This window comes from Natrix helvetica (assembly GCF_964273705.1).
Source record: "Natrix helvetica genome assembly, chromosome: W".
Taxonomy (NCBI): domain Eukaryota; kingdom Metazoa; phylum Chordata; class Lepidosauria; order Squamata; family Natricidae; genus Natrix; species Natrix helvetica.
Genome location: NC_138555.1, coordinates 64479588 through 64499462, shown reverse-complemented (window position 1 = coordinate 64499462; position 19875 = coordinate 64479588). Strand labels below are relative to the sequence as shown.

At 47.7% G+C, this 19875-nt stretch overlaps 1 protein-coding gene across 4 annotated transcripts in view; it reads right to left on the bottom strand.

The window, feature by feature from the left end:
- LOC309400792 (dolichyl-diphosphooligosaccharide--protein glycosyltransferase subunit STT3B) overlaps nt 1-19875 on the bottom strand; it is a 238717-nt gene that overhangs the window by 57041 nt on the left and 161801 nt on the right. The gene's annotated exons all lie outside the window — the stretch shown is intronic.

Here is a 19875-nt window from a genome sequence, read left to right as displayed (position 1 = left end):
TCCAGACGGAGCTTGGGCCACTTACTGTAGACCTGACCCGCTCTCGGTCGGAGGACCTAGTGACCGCCTGGAATAGGGCGGCTGCTGGGGCCTTGGACCGGGTTGCACCTTTGCGGCCTCTCCTACGGCAAAAAACCACCCTGGCTCCTTGGTTCACCGAGGACCTGAGGGTGATGAAACGCCATAGGAGACGCCTAGAGAGCAGGTGGAGGTCCTCGCGCTCCGAATCTGATCGAACACAGGTAAGAGCCTATTCACGGACTTACCTTGTGGCATTAAGAGCGGCCAAACGTAGACATTGCGCCGCTCTTATTGCGTCCGCCGATAACCGCCCTGCTGCCCTGTTTCGGGTAACCCGCTCCCTCTAATTACAGAGGCCGCGGGAAGTCCCTTTGCAGGGTAGAGCAGAGGAGTTTGGAGAATATCTGCAGGATAAAATCGCTCAGATCCGGAGTGGATGGGCCCCCTTAACTGGACCAGGGGAGTCGTCAGCAGCGAGTCTTGAGAGACCATTCTGGGAGGAGTTTGATTCTGTTGCCCCCGAGGATTTGGACAGGTTGCGTGGACGGCTGCGACCCACTACATGTTTACTGGACCCGTGCCCCTCCTGGCTGGTACTGGCATCCTGGGAGGTGACACGAGGCTGGCTCCTGGGCCTAGTGAACGCCTCATTGGGTGAGGGGTCCCTACCGGCCACCTTGAAAGAGGCGGTGGTGAGGCCCTTACTCAAGAGGCCTTCCCTGGACCTGATGGAACTAGCTAATTATCGTCCTGTCTCCAACCTTCCCTTTTTAGTGAAGGTTGTAGAGAATGTGGTGGCACAGCAATTTCCGCGACACCTTGACGAATCCGAATATCTAGACCCACGCCAGTCCGGCTTCCGACCCGGGCACAGCACGGAGACGGCCTTGGTCGCGTTGGTCGATGATCTCTGGAGGGCCAGAGATAGGGGTTGTTCCTCTATCCTGGTCCTATTAGATCTGTCAGCGGCTTTTGATACCATCGACTATGGTATCTTATTGCGCCGGCTGGAGGGGATGGGAGTCGGAGGCACCGTTTTGCGGTGGTTCGGCTCCTACCCCTCCGACCGGACGCAATGTGTGTTGGCAGGGGGGCAGAGGTCGACCCTGAGGCCACTCACTTGTGGGGTGCCACAGGGGTCGGTCCTCTCGCCCCTTCTGTTCAACGCATATATGAAGCCACTGGGGGAGATCATCCGTGGTTTTGGGGTTGAGTATCATCTGTACGCTGATGATACTCAGCTGTACATTTCAACCCCAAACCACCCCAACGAGGCTGTCGAAGTGATGTCCCGGTGTTTGGAAGCCGTCGGGGTCTGGATGGGGGACAATAGACTCAAGCTCAACCCCTCCAAGACTGAGTGGCTGTGGTTACCAGCACCTCGGTTCAGCCAGTTGACTCCATCATTGGCCATAGGGGGCGAGCAATTGCCTCCTGTGGAACGGGCGCGCAATTTGGGCGTCCTCCTAGATGCCCGGCTGTCGATGGATGACCATGTGGCAGCCATGGCAAGGGGGGCGTTCCACCAGGTTCGCCTGGTGCGCCAATTGCGCCCCCTACTGGACAGGGATGCCCTACGTACGGTCACTCATGCGCTGGTGACGTCTCGCCTGGACTACTGCAATGCTCTCTACATGGGGCTTCCCTTGGGACGTGCCCGAAGACTACAGCTAGTCCAGAACGCAGCCGCGCGGGCCATCATGGGGAGTACTAGGTACTCCCACGTAACACCTCTCCTGCGCGAGCTGCACTGGCTGCCTGTGGTTTTTCGGGTGCGTTTCAAGGTGTTGATTACCATCTTCAAAGCGCTCCATGGCACAGGACCTAGCTATCTGCGGGATCGCATCCTGCCGCACACATCCCTGCGACCAATTCGCTCTCACAGGGAGGGACTTCTCCTGGTGCCGTCCACCAGGCAATGCCAACGGGCGACGCCTAGGAGTAGGGCCTTCTCTGTGATGGGCCCAACCCTCTGGAATGACCTCCCCCCCGACATTAGAACCACCACTGACTTCCGCTCCTTCCGACAAAAACTAAAGACTCACCTGTTTCGATTAGCTGGCCTGGCACACTCATAGCTTTTACCTCCTGGCAGATATATTTTAATTGGTATTTTTGGGGAACCATTTTAAATTTAACTCTTTGGGGTATTTTTTAGGGGTCTTTTTAAAGACTATATTTTAAATACTTTACTTTAATGTACAGTTCTTTTAACCTCTTCCATCTAAGCATCTAACTATCTATGTATTTAAATATCTAAGTATTGATTTATTTATGTATCTTTTATGTATTGACTGTACACCGCCCCGAGTCCCTTTTGGGAGAGGGGGCGGTCTATAAATATGAATAAAAGTAAAGTAAAGTAAAGAGGCGACCAGGAACACCACCCAGATTGCTGCAGCCAGTAGCAGAGCCAACGAGGCCATGGGAGGAGATCGTAATGGACTTTAAAGTAGAGTTGCCAAAAAGTGGGAGAAACACGGTGATTTGGATTGTAATAGACCTATTCTCCAAACAGGCACGCTTCATACCCTGCAGTGGACTACCCTCAGCTCACAAGCTGGCCAAACTGTAGCCAATCTACCGCCTGCATGGAGTGCCTCAAAGAATTATCTCAGACAGAGGGGTCCAGTTTACGGCTAAGTTCTGGAGGGAGTTCCTGTGGTCCATTGGGTCATCCCAGGGCCTTAGCTTGGCTTTTCACCTGAGCACCAATGGGGGGGGGGGGCAGAGAGACTGAATGCCATGGTAGAGCAGTACCTAAGGTGCTACGTGAACTATCATCAGTCCAATTGGGCAGACCTTTCTTTCGCTGAGGTCGCGTACAATAATACTATTCACAGTAGCACAGGACTAACACCGTTCAAAGTAGTGAGTGATATGGACTTCGTCCCAATGCCTGAGTATCCAAGGGATCCCCCTTCCTCAGTCAGCTTGACTGACTGTATGTCAATGCTAAAAGCAACCTGGGAGAATGTCAAAAATGCGCCAGCTAAAGCAGCAGAAACCTATAAGAAACAGGCAGATAAACACCGAGCTCCACAACAACCATTCTTAGTGGGAGAGAAGGTTTACTTCTCCACAAAATATTTGAGGTTAAGACTCCCTAGCAAGAAACTGGGACCAAAGTTTGTGGGACCATTCCCCATAGTAAAGATAATCAACCCAGTCTCAGTGCAATTGAAACTGCTCCAACTGCTAGGGAAGATACACCCGGTATTCCATAGTAGCCTCTTAAAACCCGTGGTCGGATCCACTCTGAGACCACTGTCCTGCCCCCCCCCCCAGGCCCTGTGGTCATAGGGGGCCAAACCCATTATAAAGTGCAACGCGTCCTTGATTCGAGGTGGCACAGGAGACAACTCCAGTACTTAATCAAGTGGAAGGGCTACCCCTTGTCAGAGGCATCTTGGGTAAAGAGTAGAAATATCCAGGCTGATCGCCTTATAGAAAGATTCCATGAAAAAAATCCAAACAAGCCTGGGGGGAGGACGTAGCATTGAATACTATACTTCTAGTCAAATTGTTTTTGCTTGCAGAGATTTCTTTTGAAAAGTGAGGAGAGCTGGATGTCAACTCTCCATGTTGACATTCCATGCATATCGTCGGCGGAGCAAGATCTCAGATTACAGTAGCTGGTTTGAGATGTGTGTAGCTATTGGGTAACGTGATTTATGACACAGACTATGGGGAGGAAAGGAACAGGGGTAAAGTTCAAAAGCAGATAAACAAAGCAAAGAAATGGCTACAAATAAATCTTGCCTAATGAATAATGCCTAATGAAGCTGTTAATAAATCACTGGTTTTTGTAATAAAACATTGGCTCGATTATTATGAATTAGTTATGGATAGGTTGCGTGGACGGCTGCGACCGACCACATGTTTAATGGACCCGTGTCCCTCCTGGTTGGTACTGGCATCCTGGGAAGTGACACGAGGCTGGCTACTGGGCTTGGTGAACGCCTCTTTGAGCGAGGGGTCATTACCTGCCGCCTTGAAAGAGGCGGTGGTGAGGCCCTTACTCAAGAAGCCTTCCCTTGACCCGTTGGAGCTAGCTAATTATCGTCCAGTCTCCAACCTTCCCTTTTTAGCGAAGGTTGTAGAGAATGTGGTGGCACAGCAGTTTCCACGACACCTTGAGGAATCCGAATATCTAGACCCACGCCAGTCCGGCTTCCGGCCCGGACATAGCACGGAGACGGCCTTGGTCGCGTTGGTCGATGATCTCTGGAGGGCCAGAGATAGGGGTTGTTCCTCTATCCTGGTCCTATTAGATCTCTCGGCGGCTTTTGATACCATCGACCATGGTATCCTGCTGCGCCGGCTGGGGGGGATGGGAGTTGGAGGCACCGTTCTGCGGTGGTTCGGCTCCTACCTCTCCGACCGGACGCAATGTGTGTTGGCAGGGGGGCAGAGGTCGACCCTAAGGCCACTCACTTGTGGGGTGCCTCAGGGGTCGGTCCTCTCGCCCCTTCTGTTCAACGCATATGTGAAGCCGCTGGGGGAGATCATCCGTGGTTTTGGGGTGGAGTATCATCTGTACGCTGATGATACGCAGCTGTACATTTCCACCCTAGACCACCCCAACGAGGCTGTCGAGGTGATGACCCGGTGTTTGGAAGCCATCGGGGTCTGGATGGGGGACAACAGACTCAAGCTCAACCCCTCCAAGACTGAGTGGCTGTGGCTACCGGCACCCCGGTTCAGTCAGTTGATTCCATCACTGACCATAGGGGGCGAGCAATTGCCCCCTGTGGAATGGGCGCGCAATTTGGGCGTCCTCCTAGATGCCCGGCTGTCAATGGATGACCATGTGGCAGCCGTGGCAAGGGTTGCCTGGTGCGCCAATTGAGCCCCCTACTGGACCGGGATGCCCTACGCACGGTCACTCATGCACTGGTGACGTCTCGGCTGGACTACTGCAATGCCCTCTACATGGGGCTTCCCTTGGGACGCGCTCGAAGACTGCAGCTAGTCCAGAACGCAGCCGCGCGGGCTATTATGGGGAGTACTAGGTACTCCCACGTAACACCGCTCCTGCACGAGCTGCACTGGCTGCCTGTGGTCTTTCGGGTGCGTTTCAAGGTGCTAATTACCATCTTTAAAGCGCTCCATGGCTCAGGACCTAGGTACTTGCGGGATCGCATCCTACCACACACTTCCCTGCGACCGATTCGCTCTCACAGGGAAGGACTCCTCTGGGTGCCGTCCACTAAGCAATGCCAACGGGCGGCGCCTAGGAGTAGAGCCTTCTCTGTGATGGGCCCAACCCTCTGGAATGACCTCCCCCCCGATATCAGAACCACCACCGACTTCCGCTCCTTCCGACAAAAACTGAAGACTCACCTGTTCCGTTTAGCCGGCCTGGCCCATTCATAGCTTATTCTACCTCCTGGCAGATATTTTAATTGGGTATTTTCAGGGTTATTTAAATATTGTTTTTAACTGCTTTGCTTTTTGTACAGTTTCTTATTGCCTCCTCTTTTATGTTTGTATTTATGTTTGTATTTTCTATCTATTGATGTGTTTTATCTGACTGTACACCGCCCCAAGTCCCTTTGGGGAGAGGGGGCGGTATAAAAGTCTAAATAAAAGTAAAAAGTAAAGTAAAATGGCATCGTTAGGAAACTTTACAGCTGGGACCCACCGGCAACACGGGCTACATTTGACGGTATCCCAGGAAGAGCGGTCCTGTTCTTAGGCCAGGTGTTAAATCACATGGACCGTTATGGTCATATGTACACGTTGCAGTGCTACATGGTGATGGCCATTGGTCTGTTCCTGGCGTCACTGCAGGAAAGGTTCGAAGATACCACCAGGACCCAGCAGGTGGAAGCGGAGTTGCTGGCTGTAAGACAACGAGGGAGGCCAGTAGCCAAATACATCGGAGAGTTTCAATGTCTGGCCCGCAAAGTGAGGGGCTGACCAGAGAGGTTGGTGGTGCAATACTTCAAGGCTGGTCTTGACCAAACACTATGCCAGGCCTGCATCTGCAGAGGGTTGCCACCTAGACTGACTGCATGGTTCCAGGCTGCCACGAAATTAGCTATGTAGTTCCGCGAGAATAAGCCGGGAAGGGAGTAGGGCACACGAGGACAAAGACCACCACAAACGCATCCTATTGGCTTTGCCCCTAAAACCCCACAACTCACAGAGATCCCCATGGTGAAACCTCCTTTCCCAACGGCAGCTGGACAGACAACACACGTCCGGCCACTCATAACATGCTTTCGATGCGGGAGGCCAGGGCATAGAGCGCCAAAGTGCCCTGCGACCGACCCTAGATCATCTGTGAGCACCCCAAGCATGAAAAGGGGGACAGCCAAGAAGAGTGAAGGGTCGGACAGGAGAGGTCACACGGGGTGAGTCAACCAATTCCTATACCCGTTGACTCCAGCCCATTGGGTGATATGCTCAACACCAGTGGAAGTGACGGGGAGGAGGATTCCGATCTGATGGTAAGAAGGTCGATCAAACCTTTTGTTATACCAGTAGTGGTGGAAGCGGCCAGGTAACAACAATTTACAATCCTGATCGATTCAGGGTGCACTCCTTGCTTAATGGTCACCACAGTTGCTGATAGTCTGGGGGTAGGCCTCAGGAAGTTGGCTAGGCCGATCCGTTTCAAACAGATGGACGGGTCGTTATTGGGGGGCCAACCAACCACTCATGTAACTGATCAGGAGGTATATTGCAGACAGGGCCCCATCAGGGGGTCCTGTGTTTTGTTTTGTTTTGTTTTTTTCAGAAAATTTTATTGGTTTTTTTTAAAACATTTATAAGGAAAAGGGTAGGTGGAATGGTATACAAATTTTGGCAGTTGCAAGTGTGGCAGACGCCCCCTCCCTCCAAACTCATAAGATACATCTATGTATAAAACATTAATACAAAATCATATAAAATCAGCATATTAATTCTAAGAAGAAATTTCAATCAGCTTATTACAGACAGTCATATTATGATATATAATCTAGATATAATTTCATTATTACTTTCGGTTTGTTTATAACTGTAGCAATCACTGGCCTGGATTGAAGCTAGGCCCAAGTACAAGATAAGTTTCGTTTTTCTATAAGTTTCTATTCCTGAACATTTACAAGATTTCCTGTAAATCATATGACCATGAACAAGCTATGTGCAGTATTATGTTTCTGTATATGTGGCAGTAGTTATCTATGCTTATGCTTGGCTCTCTGACCAATAGAATGTTACTTCTTTGTGTAAGCTTCCTAATAAAAGGGGTCGGACGGAGCAATCTGTGTGCGCCCACCTCGAGAACTTCATGGTGTCGAGTTGTTTTTGAGCCAGGTGCCCCCGTGCTACGCACGCACCCTCACGAGGGTCCCCGGAGAAGAAAGCCTCCCCCCGGTCCTTGCAGATGGCAAGGACCCCCTCACCAGTGCAGCTTCGCATATAACAGTGTGATTTTCTTATTCATTTTTGTGATCTGAGCTTTCTTGGTGTTGCCCCTTCTCCCCCCGCTGGCAGAGCTCCGGCCCCTCCCGTGTCCTGTGTGACCGTTGAAGAGTCTTCTGTTTTTTCTAGGTTCGCTTTATTTTTTTCCATAAAGGCCTGAGCCTCTATGGGTGTATTGATTCTGATTCTTGTCTCCTCCCAGAATATCAACATCCCTTCAGGCATCAACCATCTAAACCACACCCCTTTCTGGTATAATTTATTCGCCAATTGCGAATAATTTTTTCTTTTCTCCCTAATTTTTTTTGGGATCTGCTTCAAGATGGTTATCTCCCTGTCGTGATATGTCAATGCTTGCCCCCTTTGTACACCCAGAATTAGGTCTCTTGTGCTTTTCCTAAGAAATTTGATATGGACCTCCCTGGGTACATTGTGTGTTCTGGCATATGCTGAATTCACTCTATAGACCAGGTCTATCTCCCATTCCATCTGTTGTTTATCTTTGTGTATATATTCAGCTAAGATATTAGTCATAATGTCCCTTATGTTTTCCCCATCTACTTCTATAACATTTTGAAATCTAAGATAAAAGGACATTCTCTCAAATTCTGTTTTCATTTGTTGGATATCAAGTTCTTTTGTTACCCTTCTGCAGAGCTTCTACCCCCCCCTCGCCTCCGCCACCCCACCCTCCACAAGGTCCAGTCTCTGTGAGTTCTTATAAATTTGGACTTGATTCTCTTTAATTTCTTCCTTCATTTCCTTTAATTGTTTCTTAATTTCTTCCTGGCACTGTATGAGTTGCTGAAGCATTTGTTGCAAATCCATCTCTATGCTCTTAGGTTGCATCAGTTCTGTAATCTTTGACTGTGTAGCAGGACTGGATGTTGCAGATGTTGGTGCAGAGGTAGCAAAGCCAGGTTTTCCAGGTGGTGGTCTTTTTGGAGACATAGTTTAAAGACAGAGAAATCAGTCAGTGTAGAGACTGGACAGCTGGAGAAGTAGAGCAGGCAGATGAGTCCAGGAGGCAGAAGATCCAAACAGATGGGAGTTTCTTTAGTCAGTCTAACAATAGAGAAAAATTTTCTCTCCAGAAAGTTCAAAAAATAGCAATCCACAAGAGATTCTTCTGGGTGACACGGAGACAAAGACCGGAAGCCTGAATTTTAAAGGTGGAGTCAGGTTTCACAGTTCATGAAGAGAACGGAAGTGTGCCATCTTGCCCTGCCAGCTTTGGGCTCAGAGGCATAATAAAGTTTAAAAAGTTCAGAAAATTCTCAGTTCACCCATATATTCTGGAACTAAATCCAATGAAAGTCACTTTTACAGGGGTGAGGCATCATTAGTTGGCTCTCCCCCCTCCTCCTTCCCCTGGGGGAGGAAGGAAAATCTTCTCAAGCCGCTTGTCCAGGGGGGGGAAATCCCCCTCCCTCTAGCCACACCTCCAGCAAGAGTCCGAAAGCTTAACTTTTAAAATCGCTGAAAAGTCCATCAATTCAAAAGAAAGGGGATGAAGAAAGGAAGCCTCTCACCATACCGCCGCTGCTTCCTTCAATAGTGTGTTGTCCGATCGGCATGGAGCGAGACGCAGGCGCGCCCTCCGATACTGCTCCCCGGTGCCTAGAGCGAAGCGGAGAAGCCCCCACCAGCCGCCGCCGATGCCAGGGCCCTCCGCGAGCCGCTCCCTCGGCAGGACGCCTCTCCGGGGCGTCCTGTGCCCCCCCAGAGCGGGGGAAGCCCACCGGGAGAGCGGGAGCGGGCAAAGGACTTGCCCGTCGCCGTAGCCGCCGGAACCGGAAGTCTGGGAGGTCCTGTGTTTTGTAGTGGTCCTGAAAGTCACAGAAAGATTGTACTAGGTCTGGCGTGGTTGGACAAGTGGGGCCCCACAATATGGTGGGGTGGTGGTAGTAAGCATCTCAGAATAGGGCTCGGCCCTGACCCCCCTCCTCACGAGACACAAACCACAGCCCAGGGGCCAGTGGGATTACAAGATACAGTGCCATTGGTACATACAGCTGGGGAGGAGCGATTCTCTTGGGTATATGCTGACTTAAAGGATGTATGCAGCGAATGGGAATGTGATACTTTGCCCCCTTACAGCCCCACGGATTGTGCCCTGGAACTACTCCCTGGGGCTAAACTGCCAAAGCCCCAAATGTATTCCATGACCCTGTAAGAGCTAGCAGAAATAAGGGCATACATAGAAAAGAACTTGAAAAGGGGCTTTATTCAGCCAGCTAGATCAAGGGTAGCCGCACCCATTCTTTTCCAGGAGAAAAATGATGGCTGTTTACGCCTGTGTCAACTTCCGGGGGATTAACGCCATCTGTGTGGAACACAGAAATTTGCCAATTTCTAACGCCAGTTCATTCTGTCCTTTGCCCAAGTGGCCCTTCCACTAACAGATCTGTTACATACAAAACATCTCACGACAAACCCTCGACTGGGAAGCCTGGTTGTGTGGACGACAGCGTGTCAGCAAGCTTTTGAGCATCTGAAGTACTTGTTTGCACAAGAGCCAGTACTTAAACATCCAGAGCCCACTAAAACATTTGTGCTTCAGGCAGACACTAGTGATGTGGCAGTGGCTGCAGTCCTTTTACAAAAGAACAATGAAGGAGCCCTACAGCCATGTGCCTACACCTTGAGGAAGCTTACGGGGACCAAACGCAACTGGCCCATTTGGGAAAAGGAATGTTCGCGGTCCAGTGGGCCCTGTTGACGTGGCAGCATTTACTAGAAGGGGGATGGATGCCCTTCGAGGTCTGGACAGACCACAAGAATTTGGAGGCCCTCCAGGCCCCACAACAATTGTTGCCAAAACAAGTGAGATGGGCCTTATATTTACGGCGATTCAACTTTTAATTAAAATATATACCGGGTGGCAAGAACTTCTAGGCCGACATCCTCTCCCACAAACCACAATATGACAATAAAAGGGAGGATCTAGGGCAGGCTATCATTCTGACATCACAGCCTAGGGTGTTAGCCACTCAACAGGCCCCACCGGCACCAAACCTGTACGCCCAGGTGGAGAACCTCCACAAAGCAATCCAAGCAGCACTCCCAAAGGATCAGTGGTTTCAGGAAAATTGAATTTAACACAGTGAGAGGGCTTTGCGTGGAAGGGGTTGAAGTTATACATACCAAGTGTGGACATTTCGGGTTCCTCAAGACTCTGCATTTAGCAAATTGCCAATTCTGGTGGCCCCACATGAAGAGGGAGATAGAGAAATATGTGAGGAGTTGTGTTGTTTGCACTACCATGAAGGCCTGGCCTGACCAGCCTCCTAGTCTTTTACAGCAGATTGCAGATCCGATTCGTCCATGGAAACAGATAGCCATGGACTTCATTGTGGATTTACCGGACAGTCAAGGGAGCAAGGTCATTTGGATGAAAATAGACCTGTTCTCCAAACAGGCTCATTTTGTAGCATGTACCAGCCTTTCATCTGCTAGGAAGCTGGCCAAACTGTTTATTGCCCATGTCTATAGAGTCCATGGCATCCCCAAACGGATAATTTCTGATAGGGGAATGCAATTCACTGCCCGGTTCTGGCGCAGGTTTCTGGCGATGGTGGGGTCTCCACAGGGACTTAGTACAGCCTTCCACCCCATGACCAATGGTGCTGCAGAGAAGGTAAACACAATGGTGGAACGCTACTTAATGTCAGTCTCGTCATCCATGACATCTGAGGCTGCCACATGGGTATGCTGGGTTCCTACCATCGTCCGGCTAATCTTCATTGCCCCTGTTGGACTGTTGTAGCCTCATCTATCTCTCTGTTTGGCTCAGCATTGGAACTCAGCCAAACAGCTGAAGCCACAGCAGCTATTATCAGCAAGCCAAGAAGCATGACTCAATTTAATCAAGGCTTACAGAAGCGGTGATTATCAGTAATGTTCCTGGGGGGGTGTTAAACTGCTGAAATTGTTAAGTAATTAAGCTCCCCGTTAGGAGAGCGAGTATGCAGAGAAGCGTAATGAGAGTGATATGGAATAACATGTACAAACCAGCATACAGAGACACTGAAGACACATAGTAGTTTACTATGTAGAAATATAGAGGTATTCAGAGTCCGGTTAACAGTCCAAGTCATACACGGTTCAGTATTCAGTTATCAATATTCTCAGTTTAACCCACAAAGTAGCTAGCAGTAGCAAGACTCAGTAACTCACGAGCAGTATCAAACAGTATCCACGATCACAATCTAACAAACAGAGAGAGAAATCTAACAACCATTCTGGCTCCCTCTTATAGCTCCTTGAGGTAACAAACGAATTACATCTGTTAAGCATTTAAAGTAACAGTAAAGTAATCATAGCTTATATACATTGCCAAGCCAAGCCTAGGGTTACATCCCTAACATTCTCCCCTCTTGGGTTGTCAATGTATTTACACACAACTTCACATTCTTATTCCATAATCATCACAATAATGATTTATGTTTTTCTTTAACACACAATACAGTATATAATGTAGGTTCAAGATACAATTCATAATGCATCTCTTATCACACATAGAACCTTTTATATCAACATTATCTAACTCATGGGGTTTACATAACATAATGGTCTACCTAATTCCCATTCACTCGTTTTACGCTTATATTTCTTTTTGCGTCTCATTGCATATTTACTTGAAGGTAAATCAGTCTTGTCAAGCACTCCCAAGTCCTGCAATGACTTAAACTCACTGTTCATGTCAGCTTGCCCTACTTTTTTATCCTCAGTTGGATATGCAGTCAGTTTGTGCTATGTAGCAGGTACCTTATCCACCTTACATGCAACAGATGCCTGACACCTATCTGGTGGCCGCGTTACACGGGTTGACCTTCTGGGTAACTCAGGGCTTATAGGTGGACTATCCTGAACGTCCTCCTGCTTTATCACTTCATCCTGACTTTTCACTTCCTCCTCCTGAGTAGACTCCTTCCCTTTATCACACGTTTCTGGTATTCCTGATTCATTCTTTTGATCTACTCGGGTTTCAATTACCACCTCATTATTGCTTATTTCCAGTTTATCCCAACCAACATGCTCTAAAAACTTCGCATTTGCACTGTGATAGATCTTAATTGTCCCACATTCCCAAAACCTATAAGATCTATGGTTTGAGTCATAACCAACAAATATTAACTGCCTTGCACGAGTTTGTCCCTTTAACCTAATCTGTGCTGGAATATGAACCCATGCAGGAACTCCAAACGTGTGCAAGTAGCTCAAATCAGGTTTCCTACCATGCCAACGAGTAAATGGTACCTCTCCAGTAGAAGCATTTACAACATTGTTCAGTAAATGATTAGCACACATCATGGCTTCACCCCATAATGTTTCAGGTAATCCTGAATTGGATAACATGGTTCTAGTCATAACTTGTAACGTTTGCCCTCTTCGTTCTACAAACAAATTATGTTGAGGTCTATAAGGAGCAGAACATTTCTGCTTAATACCAGCTGTTTTTAACATAGTTTGGAACTTATAATTTGTAAACTCTGTCCCATTATCAGTAACTACAGTAATAACTTTGGCTTTTATCTTTCTTTCCTCAAATCTCAGCCAATTAAAAAATTGTTGAAATGTTTCTGTCTTGTCTTTCATTAAGTAGCAGAAACCATATCTTGAGTAATGATCCATGATACTCAAAACATAACAGGCACCTCCCAAACTGGGTTTTATAGGTCCAATTAGATCAGCAAAAACAACTGCTAAATGTTCCTTTGTTTTAAACCCATTATATCTGTTTGCTGGAGTAACCCTGCTCTTTTCCTTACTACATACATTACAATTTAAATACTTACTGCAAGGTTTTAATTTCACTCCCTCTGACAACTTTACAGTTTGTTGCAGCGTTTTGAAATTAATGTGCCCCATACGCCTATGTAACAGATGTACGCATTCATCATGTTGTTTAGCATTTGTATACACAGAATTAACTACACTTTCATCAGACATTACATACAAACCATTCTTTAAATTAGCAGTAACCATTTTACCTGCTTTCTCTATGAGACATTTATCTCCCTGTTCTGACCCCCCCTTCCTCCGTTGCCCACACAGTACACACACTCCGGAACAGTACAAGGGAACAAGGTTTATTACACCAACAGACAAGAGGCTTTGTGGCAGCAAGCCACCAAGACAGAACTCACAAAGACAGAACACACAAAAGCAGCAATCCAGCTTGCCAGGATCCCAGACTAGAGTTGCTGTCCAAAGTCCTTTGTTGATTGCTACGCAGAGCCTGTCCAGAGTCAACCCTTTTATAACCTAAAAAGGGCGTCTCCCAACAGCACCTGAGAGCTCTTTACTGCCTATAATTACGCCCACGCTCCTTGCGTCTGTGGGCGCGCCGGAAACGAGCATCCCGAAACGCCCTACTAAGTCCTGAGTCACTATCCTCTCCGCTGCTCCAAGGCAGGGCAACGGGAGTCCTCCTCCTCTCGCTCTCACCGCTGCTCCATGCCTCTGGCGCCACCTGGTGGCCGACCAGACTCTCGGATTCCTGCTCAGCCTCCGAATCCTGTCCAGGATCGCACATCTCTTCTGTAGCTGACTCGTATGGAGTATCACTCTCGGAGTCTGGTGACAGCGGCACCGGCTGGGCCACAACATCTCCCCTAAAGGTTACTACATAGCCAATCTTACTAGAGCTCTTACTGATAATAAATTAAATTTCAGTTTAGGTATATACAACATGGATAAATGCTCATTTAGAAATGAACACCTTGCCATACCTTCACCCTCCATCCATTTGCCAAAGATACATGTTGCTTGCTGGCAGACATTTTTATAAAACAATTCTTATTTCTAGTAATGCACTGTGATGCTCCACTATCAACAACACATGAATCATGGCTTATTGGTGCATTTCTAGAGATAACCAAAGTAGACATACCTAAGTTGACATTATCATTTTTCTTAGACTTTCTAGTATTCTCGTTTTGCATTTATACAGAATCTAGCTATATGCCCCTTTGCCCCACAAGAAAAACATTTTCTAACAGTATAGGCAGTTGAAGGTGACTCTTCATGTTGTGGTGGTTTCACTCTCAGTTGCTCTCTTTCCAACCTTCTTCTGGACTCTTCCAACAGGCGTGCAGTTATGTCAGTCAATGTTAGTTCATTTCGGGTTAGGACCTCGAGGGACAATACAAAATCATCATAACTCTCATCCAGTGATGACAGAATGATGTAAATTTGATGTAACTCTGAGAAAATAAGTTCCTTTTCATGTAGCTCTTGGAAAACTCCTTTTATAAAGTTTAAATGAGCTAACATGTCTCCACCCTTCAGAAGACGTGCCCTACCTGAAAACTGTTTAGGGCACGTCTTCTGAAGGGTGGAGACATGTTAGCTCATTTAAACTTTATAAAAGGAGTTTTCCAAGAGCTACATGAAAAGGAACTTATTTTCTCAGAGTTACATCAAATTTAAATCATTCTGTCATCACTGGATGAGAGTTATGATGATTTTGTATCGTCCCTCGAGGTCCTAACCCGAAATGAACTAACATTGACTGACATAACTGCACGCCTGTTGGAAGAGTCCAGAAGAAGGTTGGAAAGAGAGCAACTGAGAGTGAAACCACCACAACATGAAGAGTCACCTTCAACTGCCTATACTGTTAGAAAATGTTTTTCTTGGAGGGGTTGGGGGTGAGGGGCACCGTTTTGCGGTGGTTCTCCTCCTACCTCTCTGGCCGAGTGCAATTTGTATTGGCAGGGGGGCAGAGGTCGGCCTCGAGGCCGCTCTCTTGTGGGGTGCCACAAGGGTCGGTCCTCTCGCCTCTCCTGTTCAATACATATATGAAGCCGCTGGCCGAGATAATTCATGGGTTTGGGGTAGACTACCATCTGTACGCGGATGATACCCAGCTGTACATTTCTACCCCAAACCACCCCAACGATGCTATCAAAGTGATGTCCCAGTGTCTGGAAGCCGTACGGATCTGGATGGGAAGTAACAGACTCAAGCTCAACCCGTCCAAGACTGAGTGGCTGTGGCTACCGGCGCCTCGGTTCAACCAGCTCACTCCATCACTGGCCATTGGGGGCGAACGTCTGGCCCCCGTGGATAGGGTACGGAATTTGGGCGTCCTTCTGGATACCCGGCTGTCCTTGGATGATCATGTGACAGCCGTGGCCAGGGGGGCGTTCCACCAGGTTCGCCTGGTGCGCCAATTGCGTCCCCTATTGGACCAGAGCGCCCTTCGCACAGTCACTCATGCGCTTGTGACGTCTCGGCTAGACTACTGTAACGCTCTCTACATGGGGCTCCACTTGAGATGCACCCGAAGGCTGCAGCTGGTTCAGAATGCGGCCGCGCGGGCAGTCTCGGGAGTCTCTAGCTACTCCCACGTAACACCTCTCCTGCGCGGGCTACACTGGCTACCTGTGGCTTTTCGGGTGCGCTTCAAGGTGTTGACCATCATTTTTAAGGCGCTCCATGGCACAGGACCTAGTTATTTGCGGGATCGTATCCTGCCCCATACATCCCTCCGGCCGATTCGCTCACACAGAGAGGGACTCCTCCGGGTGCCGTCCACTAGGCTGTGCCAGCGGGCAACGCCTAGGGGAAGGGCCTTCTCTGTGATGGGCCCGACCCTCTGGAATGACCTTCCCCCCAACATTAGAGTGACTACGGATCTCCGCTCCTTCCGTCAGAAACTTAAAACCCACCTATTCCAGCTAGCCGGCTTGGCCTAATTCCACCTATCCCACCTCAGTTCTATTTTAAAATTTTTAAGATTGGTTTTAAGGTCTGTTTTTTAATTTTTATAAATTGTACAGGGGTTGTTTAATGTGATTTTTACCTATGTGTATGATTGTTTGTATGTTTAAAATTTATTCCTGTACACCGCCCCGAGTCCCTCCGGGGAGAGGGGGCGGTCTAGAAATTTAATAAATTATTATTATTATTATTATTCAAATTCTCCCAACATCTTGCTGCAGAATTCTCCCCACGAATATGAACTAATTGTTGGTCAGTCAACGTTAGACCAGTTATACACAATGCCCATTCGTTGCATCTTTGAAACTCTGCTATCATCTTGGCATCATCCTCGTCATCTGGATTCCAAGAAGTCACGTCCGGTGGATTCTGTACAGCATCCCACAATCCCTCAGTACGCAGAAGTAGGCTGCACTTCATTGACCAGGAAACATAGTTTGTTCCATCCAACCGGGTTATCAGTGATAAATTTGCTGATGGTGCGTATGCCATCTTCTCCATAATAGTAAACACTTATAAACTAAACAGCTATCTGTATACGGTAATGCGTACCAACACCAACTCTCTCTTTTCAGCTACGTCTGGTACACTCTGGGTACACAGGGTACACTGGGCCCATAACCAGTGTTAAGTAATTAAGCTCCCCATTAGGAGAGCGAGTATGCAGAGAAGCGTAATGAGAGTGATATGGAATAACACGCACAAACCAGCATACATAGACACTGAATAGTATAAAAATATAGTAGTTTACTATGTAGAAATATAGAGGTATTCAGAGTCCGGTTAACAGTCCAAGTCATACACGGTTCAGTATTCAGTTATCAATATTCTCAGTTTAACCCACAAAGTAGCTAGCAGTAGCAAGACTCAGTAACTCACGAGCAGTATCAAACAGTATCCACGATCAGCATCTAACAAACAGAGAGAGCTAACAGCCATTCTGGCTCCCTCTTATAGCTGCTTGAGGTAACAAACCAATTACATCTCTGAATCATTTAAAGTAACAGTAAAGTAATAATAGCTTATATACATTGCCAAGCCAAGCCTAGGGTTACATCCCTGTTGTGGCCCAGCCGGTGCCGGTGCCGCTGCCACCAGACTCCGAGAGTGATAGTCCCTACGAGTCAGCTCCAGAGGAGATGGCCGATCCTGGACAGGATTCGGAGGCTGAGCAGGGATCCGAGAGTCTGGTCGGCCACCAGGTGGCGCCAGAGGCATGGAGCAGCGGTGAGAGCCAGAGGAGGAGGACTCCCGATGCCCTGCCTTGGAGCAGCGGGGAGGACTCATGTGACAGTGACTCAGGACTTAGCAGGGCGTTTCTAGATGCCCGTTTCCGGCGCACCCACAGACGCAAGGAGCGTGGGCGTAATTATAGGCAGTAAAGAGCTCTCAGGTGCTGTTTGGGAGACACCCTTTTTAGGTTATAAAAGGGTTGACTCTGGAGAGGCTCTGCGCAGCAGTCAACAAAGGACTTATGCCAGAAGCTCTAGTCTGGGATTCTGGCAAGCTGGATAGCTGCTTTTGTGTTCTGTCCCTGTGAGTTTTGTCTTGGTGGCTTGCTGCCACGAAACCTCTTGTCTGTTTGTGTAATAAACCTTGTTCCCTTGTACTGTTCCGGAGTGTGTGTGCTGTGTGGGCAACGGAGGAAGGGGGGTCAGAACACATTCCTAATAGAAATGAACTTATCTTTAATGGATGGAGGAACAGACCATTGGGGAGCGGGTTGCTTGGGAAGTCTTTGACTTTATGCATTCCAATAGGGCACTGGGGATAGGCTCAGGGGGAGGGAAAGTGGAAAGGTGGGAGGGATTGGCCACTGGGTGCTGGGTGGGGCTCAAGGGATTGTCTTATAAGGTGGAGGGCAGCACGGAGCAGCAGCTCCAACAATTATTCCATTTTTTCAAGAATTTGGTGGTCAGTTAGTACCAGTGCAATAAAGAAGCATTTAAAACAGGATTGGTGTTTTGTTTTTTTTATTGTTTCATCAGAACCTTGACACTTGAGGTGTTACATTCAGTACCAACAGACTGATTGGGATGAACTCCTCCCCTTTGCCAAAGTTGCATATAACAATACAGTGCATAAAAGTATGCGGTTTACCCCATTCCGCGTGGCTACAGGGGGACGTTCGTCCCAATTACGGAGTGTTCCCAAGTGCGCCCAGATGACATGACTTCGCAGGAGTGGATAGCTCGGACGCAAAAGGTTTGGAAAGTGGTGAGAGACGCATTACACCACTCTTTTGCTACATATAAAAAGAACTCCAACAAAAGGCGGAAGGCACAAGGACCTTTCCACGTGGGCCAGAGGGTATAAAAATAAGGCTTAAAAATAAACCTGAAAAAGCCAGGTTATGTTTAATAAATTCACCAAAGAAAGTTTTTTTTTAAATATCTGGAGATACCTTGGCCAACAGATCTCAATGGAAGGTGATACAATAAAGGAAACTGAATGGCGTGTTAAATGTGGTTGGTAGGCATTTGGCAAGCTAAGCATAATTTTCAAGCACAACCTCCCCCTATGCCTGAAGAGAAAAGTTTTTGATCAGTGTGTGCTACCTGCTCTAACATATGCCAGTGAAACATGGGCAATAACAATCTACAGGTGAAAGTCGGAAAATTAGAATATCGTGCAAAAGTTCATTTATTCCAGTAATGCAACTTAAAAGGTGAAACTAATATATGAGATGGAAACATTACATGCACAGCAAGATAGTTCAAGCCGTGCTTTGTCATAATTGTGATGATTATGGCGTACAGCTCATGAAAACCCCAAATCCACCATCTCAGAAAATTAGAATATTACATGCAATCAATAAAACAATAAAATATCAATAAAATCAATAAAATATCAATAAAATATTACATGCAATCGTATCCCCTCGTTTGCAGAAATTGCCTTCCCATCACTGAGCTGCTAAAAACTGGGGGTGGCCCTACAAAGCCAAGGCCAGGGAAACCCCTAAATTGTACTTTAGAATGCCAACGGGCATTTGAATGCTTAAAAAGGCACTTTGCAAAAGAACCAGTACTAAGGCACCTGGACCCAGAACAACCTTTTGTAGTCCAAGCTGACACCAGCGATGTGGCAGTGGCTGCAGTTCTCTTGCAGAAAAATGCCAATGGAAACCTACAGCCCTGTGCTTACATCTCGAAAAAGCTCACTGAGACTGAGAGACGATGGGCTGTCTGGGAAAAGGAAGCGTACGCAATACACTGGGCCCTGCTCACATGGAGACAATTCTTGGAAGGCAGTCAACAACCCTTTGAAGTTTGGACTGATCATAAACATTTAGAGGCTATCCCCCAAACAAGTCTGATGGGTGCAATACTTCAAATGGTTCAACTTCAACTTCAAATACATTCCAGGGGGGAAAAACCTCCTGGTGGATGCTTTGTCAAGAAAAAAACAATTCAACAGCAAGAGAGAGGAGGTAATTAACAGCATAATTCCTCCTTCCCAATTAGTGTCACAAGTCACCACCCGAGCGCAACCAAAAAGGCACAGCCAAAGACAAAGAGGCAATGATCAAAAGATTGAAAGACGAGCTCTCATGGTACCAAAACAACAAGGACATTTTAACTCAAAAAGATGGGATAACTTGGAAAGGGTCAAAATTATATGTTCTCAACACTCTGCGAATCCTAGTCCTGCAAAGGAGCCACGATTCTAAACAAGGAGGACATGTTGGCTACTTAAAAACAT